Below are 9,036 nucleotides of genomic sequence, written 5' to 3' on the forward strand. Positions count from 1 at the left end.
ATAGTCAAGAACCCTTTCACTGGTCAAATGCTCCGAGGCGAAGTACCAGGGCAAGTTAATAACAGTAACAAAACAATAACAATAACAATATATTATTTATACCCCGTCCATCTGGCTGGGCTTCCCCAGCCACTCTGGGCGGCGTCCAACAAAATATTAAAATGCCATGATACATCAAACATTAAAAGCTTATTCTGTCCTTTGCATCTGAATTTCCCAATCCTTTATCCTTTAAAACCCATGTGGAGGACAGGTTAGGGACCAATCATTTCTTTAGGTTAATTACCAATTTACCAATGGCTGTATGATGAGAATATATCTCCTGATTGTCAGGAGACCAGCACAGCTGAACTCTTGTTTAGACCTTAAGATCAAAAGGCTCTTCCTTCTGTTCCCAGACCTCTCTTACACATACCAGGGTCCTAAATTGTAAATTGCTTGATAGCCTCCTGTGCCTTTTTACAACCCAATCCACGCTCAGGCCCCCAGCTGTGCCAGGGTCTGCAAATCAGATAACATCTCATCCTGCCTAGATTCAAGATGTAATTGACTCACACTTCTAGAGACAGGGAGTTTTAGTTTAAAGAGACGAAACACCCATTCCTCAGAAGGCCAGCCTCACTCCTGCGTGAACCAGCATTTGGCATACCAAGATTTCCCAACTTCACTACACAGGCAGAAAAGCAGAACTTTACTCCAGCAGGCGAAGAAACAGAACTATATTTGGCCTCCTTGCTTCATCTTGTCTGCCTCAAACTGCGAGCATGTGCAGATTTCTTGCTCAAACTGCAATCGTGCAAGTTTAAAAACAGACACCCTTTAGCTTATTTTCTTGTGACTGACTTTCTGGCATAGATTGGATTACATAATGAGGCATCTGATCAAGGCCTGTATTTTAAAATGAGCTTAAAAAATATATTTGCAAATGTTTGTATGTTTCATGCCAGGCATAAAGCAGCTGGCTAAGTACTTTGGCAGTTGTTTATCTTCCTGCTCTGCTGGACAAGGGCCCCCCTGATTTATAGCAGTAACAGGAGACACGTTTCTCAAAGTTGTAAAAGGGAAATACAGGCTGGGAGCAAAGGTTACATTGACCCTACAAATTACAGAATACAATCAAGCTGCAAAAACACTAATTAAGAGTTGGTAAATAGTAAGATTTATTGTTTATTAGAAAATAATACCATGTGCCTCCCATTAGACTCGAGTCATATTTTCCTAAGGTTAAAGGGCAAGAGCTAATGGGGAAAGCAGCTGGCTAGGAAAGGGCGTTGTAAATTGAAGAGGTTGCTTTTGAAACTGTTTTTACTAAGTTCCTTTTCTTCTAAAAATCTATCTATGTTATGTATGAAATATATTGGCTTAATGTAATTATGCAAAGGATTTAGAAAGTAAGAAATGTTAGATTCTTATGTTAGATTCTTATTTCATTGATGGTGTGTGAGAATGTGAACCCAAGATCTCTGTTACCATGAGCCATCTGTTTTGGAGTGAAGGGGCAATAGGGCAATAGGGCAAAAGGTGATCTGGTAATTAAGGTGCCTGGTCGAGGCAAATATAAGATATATGGCTACTTGTCTGCCATTTATGGATAGAAGGAAATATAGCTCTTTGTCTCCCATAAAAGGTAATAGGAAATGGGTGTATCTTTTATGATTGGTTCTAGCAAACAGCCAATAGGAATTTCAACCAGGCTGATTGGACAGAGGCAGCCAAAGGAGGAGCAAGGGGGCTGGGCTGAGGAAATATAAGTGCTGGCCATCAGGGCTGGAGTGGGCAGAGCTTTGGTAATCATATACCACTGTGCCTATCATTTATTTGTCTGACAAATAAATTATTATTTTAATTTCTCTATTGCTGCGTTGAATATTTCATTCCAGCTAAGCGTTAACCACAAGCAGGGTGCTACAATAGCACTTTCGGCTCATCTCCACAGTGGGGGCTGTTGGGGGAGATAGATTCCATTCGGACCCTCCCTCACAGAGAATCAGCAATGGGAAGCAATTGTATGTAATCATGTTGTGGCAAGAATTTGCCCAGGTGAGGGAATAAAAACTCAGAGAAAGACACAATAAAGAGAAATTAAAAAATTGTCCAGTAGCACCTTAGAGACCAACTAAGTTTGTTCTTGGTATAAGCTTTCGTGTGCATGCACACTTCTGCATGCACACGAAAGCTGATACCCAGAACAAACTTAGCTGGTCTCTAAGGTGCTACTGGACAATTTTTATTTATTTACTTTGACTGCATCAGACCAACATGGCTACCTACCTGAATCTACAACCAAGAGAGAGATTTAAGTTGAGCTTCTGGTAGGGACCCAGTTTATTCAAAGAAGTTATAGCAATAGCGACAGTTGCTCTGGAGAACTACCCAAAAGGCACATTTAAATATAGCTTTTATAGGGTTTTCAAATACTGTGCAAGCATCAACTCATAGAATGCATACATAAAGGGAGGTCACAGGTGAAGGAGTTAAAAACTGTCTTGCTCTGCTCTGTTAAATTCTTTCTTCCATTATCTCAGGATATTCTGGAGCCTCAGGACTTTCATTTCACCCTGGTTTGTCTTCTTGACAACCAAACCATCAAAAACAGTCCATAACGCAAAATTCCTATAGCTTCCTACTCCTGGGAAGACTCAAGGTAAGAACAGCCTTTCACAAACACTTTGCTCCTAAACTACGCAAACAGCACTTAGAAATATTAGAAAGGGGTTGAGAAGTTCACATAGTACTGCATAGGAATCATGATATTATAGAAATCAAAGCATACATTTACATAATTATATAGAGAATATGTGTAAGGACTATAAACATAAATTTTATTAAATGCTAAATAGGTTTTTTACTAATCCTATAACAACGCTAATACAGGAGAATGGAATCAGCCATGGAGAATGACTGTAATTAATCAGAAATGGATGAATTAAGGTGTTGAAGAATGGCTATACTTACTCTTAAATGAATGAGAAAATTAGGGCTATACAGAAAGACCTACGGACAATGGATCCCTTACAAATTTGTCCACCACAGTCATGGAAGGATTTGTATGCTGTGCACTGTTACAAGGTTTATACTGGAATTTCTCAGTCAGCCTGAATGAATACTTCCCTTGTAGATTTAGATGGAACTTTTATTACAGAACATGGATCTGTCTTTATTCATTTCTTCAAACAATGTAATATTTGACTAAAACCGGCTACCAGCATAAGATCACAGAAAATCTCCAAATCCTTTGAGTGGAATCTTAGTCACTGCATCATATTTGTTATGACCATATCTACTTGGCTCTAGTTATTTTTAGACAGCCCAAAGGAAAATGGAAATTTCCCAGTTAACCCAACAGAAAAATATTCTTTAAAATAGTACAACATACACAAATAAGTGTAGGTTTATGAAACCTAAGTCCTAACTCTATAAATCTAGCAGATAATCAGTATAATGCTATCTCAGCACAAACCAAAACCACACTAGTTGAATGATAAATCAAACTAATGAGTCGGGTGTAAGTGACCAATCAGGAAATTGTTGCACTCATAACAAAGGAATTTCTATCAGGAAATAGAGATATTGGTTTCACTTCCTTTATTGAATATGGTTGATGAGGTTTTATGTTTAGAATGATTAATCCAGTGTTTCTCAAACTTGGGTTCACAGCTGTTAAAGACTATAACTCCCATCATTCCTGACAACTGATCATGCTAGCTAGGAATGATGAGAGATGTAGCCCAACAACCACCCAAGTTGATTTATGCAATTACAGATGAAGAGATTTAATGCACTCAGAACCTTCAGCTCTCCAGATGTTCCTTGACTAAGCTCTGACCTTGAACTATGCTGGCAGGGGCTGATGTGACTTGGGAGACCAGTCATAAATGGAGAGCCAGGATTTCCCTATCTTTTCGCCTAGAATGTGCCTAAGCAGTGATATTGTAGGCTTATGCCTTATACTTGCCAGGGAATCGTTTGCTCGCGTCCCCAGGACCGAGGAAAGAACAAAAATAGTACCAGGAAAGTTTCTTCTTTGGAGAAAAGAGTTTATTGTGATCTGTGCACAGAGACAGCCAGCAGAATAGTTTCTGAAATCTGGCTGTAACTTTACTAGTCCAGCAAGCATTCTTATACCTGAAAGCATTTACCCACCTCCCAGACCTCCCCCCAAAACTTCCCCAATCAGCTGGCAAGTTTTCAACTTATTCCCTTTTAGGGCATATCTTTATTGCTGGTTAAGCACTGCTGGCTAAGCACTCCCTCCCCTCTCCTTCGTACACGTGTCTTTTCTTATCTTGCATTACTAAAGCAGAAGCGCGAGGCAGGAAACAAACAGCTAACAGCAGCAGTTTCAGCTAGCTGGCTAGGCAGGAAACGACCTCCTGACCTGTCTGATTTATATTTTGCAAGCAACTGCAGCCTTGAGCTGTTTAACCACAATAGCAGAAGTAAGCTTAGTGCAGGAATTTACTATGTGTAGATAATATTAATGATTAACCCTTCTCCTCTTCCTTCAATATCACTGGAGACAAAAGGATGCTTTAGGTTTGAAATGCTGTTAACCTTCCCTACAAGTAGAATTTGGTGTGAACCTATTGTTTTGAATGGAATGGAGCTCCACTGGGGCTTTCTAGATTCCTAAGGCTTTCTTGAGAAGACCTCACAAGAATGCAAAAGTGCAGCCCTAACAGTGAGAACATTATTCATATTATCACATGCCATCCCAGTCTCCAAGGGCTGAGAAATCATAGGGGTTCCACATGCTTACTCAGGGTTGAGTTTCCTTGGAATGAGGGTCAGCTGAGACTGTGGTGTCTTTAGGATATATACAGTAGTTTATTTACACACACACATATATAGCCTGAGCTTAAGATGGAGGGGCTCACAGCATTAACACTCCCATAAGATATTGCTTTTCCATCAGGCACAGCTTTTTCCAGCACAAATCAAATAGGTCTCTGTTTCTCAGCTTCTTAACCTACCACCTATTTTGAGTTCACACACAACTACTCTGGCTATTGTTCTTGGCTCCTCCCAATGTACTGTAGCTGTGTTATTCCTAAACAAGGGATACTCCTGTGAATTAGAAATCCAGGTTCAGCAACATGGGCGCAGCTGCCCCCCTCTAAATCAAGTAAATAAATAAAAATAAAATAAATACTTAACCGACCAATTGTGTCGCAGATAACATAAAACTAGGCCACACCCATGTTTAGCAAGCATACAAGTCATCATGATTCAGCAATAATGTTAACCACTCTTAGGCTTAGAAGAGCAGTGAAAGTCTGCTTCTTTGACAACCCTCATATAGCGGAGCCATGAAGGACCAATTACCGTATGCCTCCTTAAAATACAGCAGGTTACCACTGCAAATACAAAATGCTTGTGTAACATTCCAAATATAGACATGATGAACACAGAGTTTCAACAGTGAATATGCTTACATTACAGATTTCAGCACTAGCTGTAAAATTGTTTTGAAAATTATTTTAAAAGAAAATTAAGGAAAAGAAGGCAAATAGCTATTTCTTATTTTATTTTCTAAAGCAGCTAACAATTTGTCTGCCCTAAATGGCACAATTACATTCACAACAAGTTCCCAAGCATCAGATAAAACCAGGAAGGAATAAAAGTTTGCATTACAAAAATGAGTCATTTGACCAGTTTGCATTTCAAAAGAGTGAATGTTCAAGGAAATGTCTCCAGCAGTCTTAGCACTGCCTCATCCTATTCACTGTTGTTGTTGTTTAGTCGTGTCTGACTCTTCGTGACCCCATGGACCAGGGCACGCCAGGCACTCCTGTCTTTCACTGCCTCCCTCAGTTTGGTCAAACTCATGTTCGTAGCTTCGAGAACAACCATCGAACATGTCCAACCATCTCGTCCTCTGTCGTCCCCTTCTCCTTGTGCCCTCCATCTTTCCCAACATCAGGGTCTTTTCCAGGGAGTCTTCTCTTCTCATGAGGTGGCCAAAGTAGTGGAGCCTCAGCTTCACGATCTGTCCTTCTAGTGAGCACTCAGGGCTGATTTCCTTAAGAATGGATAGTTTTGATCTTCTTGCAGTCCATGGGACTCTCAAGAGTCTCCTCCAGCACCGTAATTCAAAAGCATCAATTCTTCGGCGATCAGCCTTCTTTATGGTCCAGCTCTCACTTCCATATTTCACTACTGGGAAAACCATCCTATTTACTAGTGCCAGCTAATAACTTCTTGCCTGGCAAGGACCTGGACCCCAAGCTTCCCCAGAATAAAACACACGAACGCAGGTATATTGGGTTAATGGGATAAATAAGCCCACAACTTTATTGGTTACAGATGTGAGCGGTATTGGCTTAGGCAATTGGTGAAGCAAGACTATAACCTGACTCCTGCACACTTGCAGGAAGTCTCTTTGAAGGGTTCACCACCGGAAGGGGGGAGCCCTCTGATGTACATCAAATGAGGCCCCCCTCAAGGGTCACCATTGGGGATGTGTCTTGGCCCTAGCCCACGCCCAGGCTTCAGACAGGAACCACACCCCAGGATCCCTTTAACGGGATACCCTTACCGTGGAGGGGCAGGCGGAGGCAACAATCTCCTCTCCCATAAAAGACTTACCCAATGCCGAACCACACAAAGTTGTGACGATTGCTACTAGGTAGGTGAAAATCAAGTGGCTAGAGCCAAGTATGCCAAGTGGGAAAAATTCCTACCCGGTCCCAACAACCAGGCGACCGACATAAGTCATAGCAAGGTCATAGATGAACCACATAAAAGAGGGTGGGTGGGCAGGGAGATCCAACAACTGGAAGCAAAAGAGGCAGCATCCCCTGGCCCCAACATTTAACAGGGTACCCATGCCCCCAGGCAAGCTTCAATTGGACAGGCTGAAGGTGACACGGCCGGGGAACCTGCTGACATGGGCAGCTTATCTCCGCCCACTCTAGGGTCACTATGGAGACCTGGTTCCTGCCCGCAAAGCAGCCCCTCCCTAATGGGGAGCTGACCTAACAAGCTATTGGGGAAGGACTGTAGCTCAGTGGCAGAGCATCTGCTTTGTATGCAGAAGATCTGAGGTTCAATTCCTGGCATCTTCAGATCAGGCTGGGATTGTTTCCTATCTGAACTCATAGGAAGCTACTGCCACTTAGTGCAGACAATTCTGAGCTAGATGGACTAATGGTCTGTCTTTTAAAAAGGCAGTATCCTCTCAACTTGGCATATAAAGGTTGATGTTGCTAGCACCACCTTCACACTCTACTTTGCTCTGGAGGAGAAGCAGTTTGTATCATAATTAAACAAAATCAGTGCAGCTCAGCATTGTGAGACATAAACACTGGTCCCCAGGACTTAGGTCCTGGACCTCTTTGAAGTAATCAAGTCTGGGCAAAGTTGATGATGCAGCAATATTTTATTGAAATTAAACACTTGTGAGTGTCCTGAAAAAACAGGCACACACTTCCTTATCAAAAACATGACTATATAAACCCTTTTCCAGAGCACAAGTCCCTATGTGATGGCCTGGGACTCGGGCTCGGAAACAGAGAAGACTCAGTCTGCACCAGATCCTTTGCCTCAGGCATCACCTGAACCAAGTCTGGGGCCTGATCCTGAAGAGTCCCAGTCTGCACAGGTTCCCCTGCAACAAACACCAGCTGGGCCAAGTCAGGGGCCTGAGCCTGCCCTGGCGCCAGATGCGGGGATTACTTGGTTGCCTTCAGCTGGGCCATCACTTACAGCTGCTCCACTGCCTGTTTGGTATGGGGAGGCTGAGGCGGCCCCTGGGTCTAGTAACCCATCGACACACATCTGAGAGAAGGAGAGACCTGAGTACTTGCAGGAGTGCTCGCCTTCGGGCAAAACAGGGAGGTGAGTCACCGGGGAATCAGGACCGGTCGCTACCCCAACAAAGATAAAAGGCTGTCAGACCCTGCCCTAGGTTGCGGGAGCAACATTACTGTAAGCCAGATCCTGCCTGAGATCCTGTACCTGTCCTTGCCTGGTTTCCTGCCTCGTGTCCTGCCTTGGCTCTGTCGGACTGATTCCTAGCAGAACCTCCGGATTCTGGACCAGTCCTGAACTGTGTTTCACGGGTTACCCCCGGGCCCAGCACACCCTCCTTCGCCGCCCACTAGGAAGGGGTGTTCAAAGTTCACACCTATCACGTCCGCCTATTGCAATGTAAAATCCAACCCCCACTCCCTCTTTCATTCCCCAAAGCCCCTTAATTGGTTAATTTTCCCCCGTTCCCCAAAGCCCTTATTTGATCAAGCCTCTGTGCCCTTACATACTGTTTTAGCAATAAAGCTATGTTCCTTTATTTCACTGAAGCATGTAACACTCTTTGGGTTGGGTCAGTGTGAGAAGTAAAAAGTGGGTCCTAAGACCCTTAATCCTGTTCCTTAAAATACAATCAGAACAAAACTGGTGAAGCAGCAAATAATTTATTGAATACAATACATTCTTTGCAAGAGCAGGTGTCCAAAGTAGGCACATCCAAAAACTGGCAAAACATAAGCTTATATTCACTATACCTGAAGGTTCCCTCCCTTGTCTCCTCATTGGCTGGGTACTGCAAGGGTTACAGCCTATCACGACTGCCTGATTTCCCTACTAAAATTCCCCTATTTGGTCTATGCAATTACTTGCTAAGCCAAGCAAAGATACTGCCTTCTGATCACAAGCTCTACCACCCCCAGTTAACAAGTGTGAGTCGTTCTGGACTACTGATGCTTGTCTACTTATTACAACCACATCTGGACCCCTAGCAGGTGCAAGCGAGTTCTATACTTGCTGAGGCGTAAAAATAAACCGTTTCTCATCTGCAAGCTGCCCCACTTACGAGGGGCCCCACTTACATCCTAACCACAAGCCGTTCTAAATATAAATATAAGCAAGTCTGTGCTGCCTGCAGTTATATAACCGTTGCAGCATTTTGGTGAAAACGCAACTCCTCAATCATTCAGCTAGTAAGGTAAAGGTAATGGTAAAGGGACCCCTGACCATTAGGTCCAGTTGTGACCGACTCTGGGGTTGCAGCGCTCATCTCGCTTTATTGGCCGAGGG

General features: G+C 43.1%; 1 long non-coding RNA gene across 1 annotated transcript in view; it reads right to left on the reverse strand.

Annotated features, from left to right (window-relative positions):
• Positions 1-4,417, reverse strand: part of LOC308486888 — a 48,737-nt gene extending 44,320 nt beyond the window's left edge. The window contains exon 1 of the long non-coding RNA XR_013991364.1: positions 4,326-4,417. This is a non-coding gene — a long non-coding RNA (uncharacterized lncRNA). The remainder of the gene's footprint in view (positions 1-4,325) is intronic.
• Positions 4,418-9,036: the final 4,619 nt, after the last annotated feature.

Source organism: Podarcis pityusensis, assembly GCF_964106645.2.
Source record: "Podarcis pityusensis genome assembly, chromosome: 10".
Lineage (NCBI taxonomy): Eukaryota > Metazoa > Chordata > Lepidosauria > Squamata > Lacertidae > Podarcis > Podarcis pityusensis.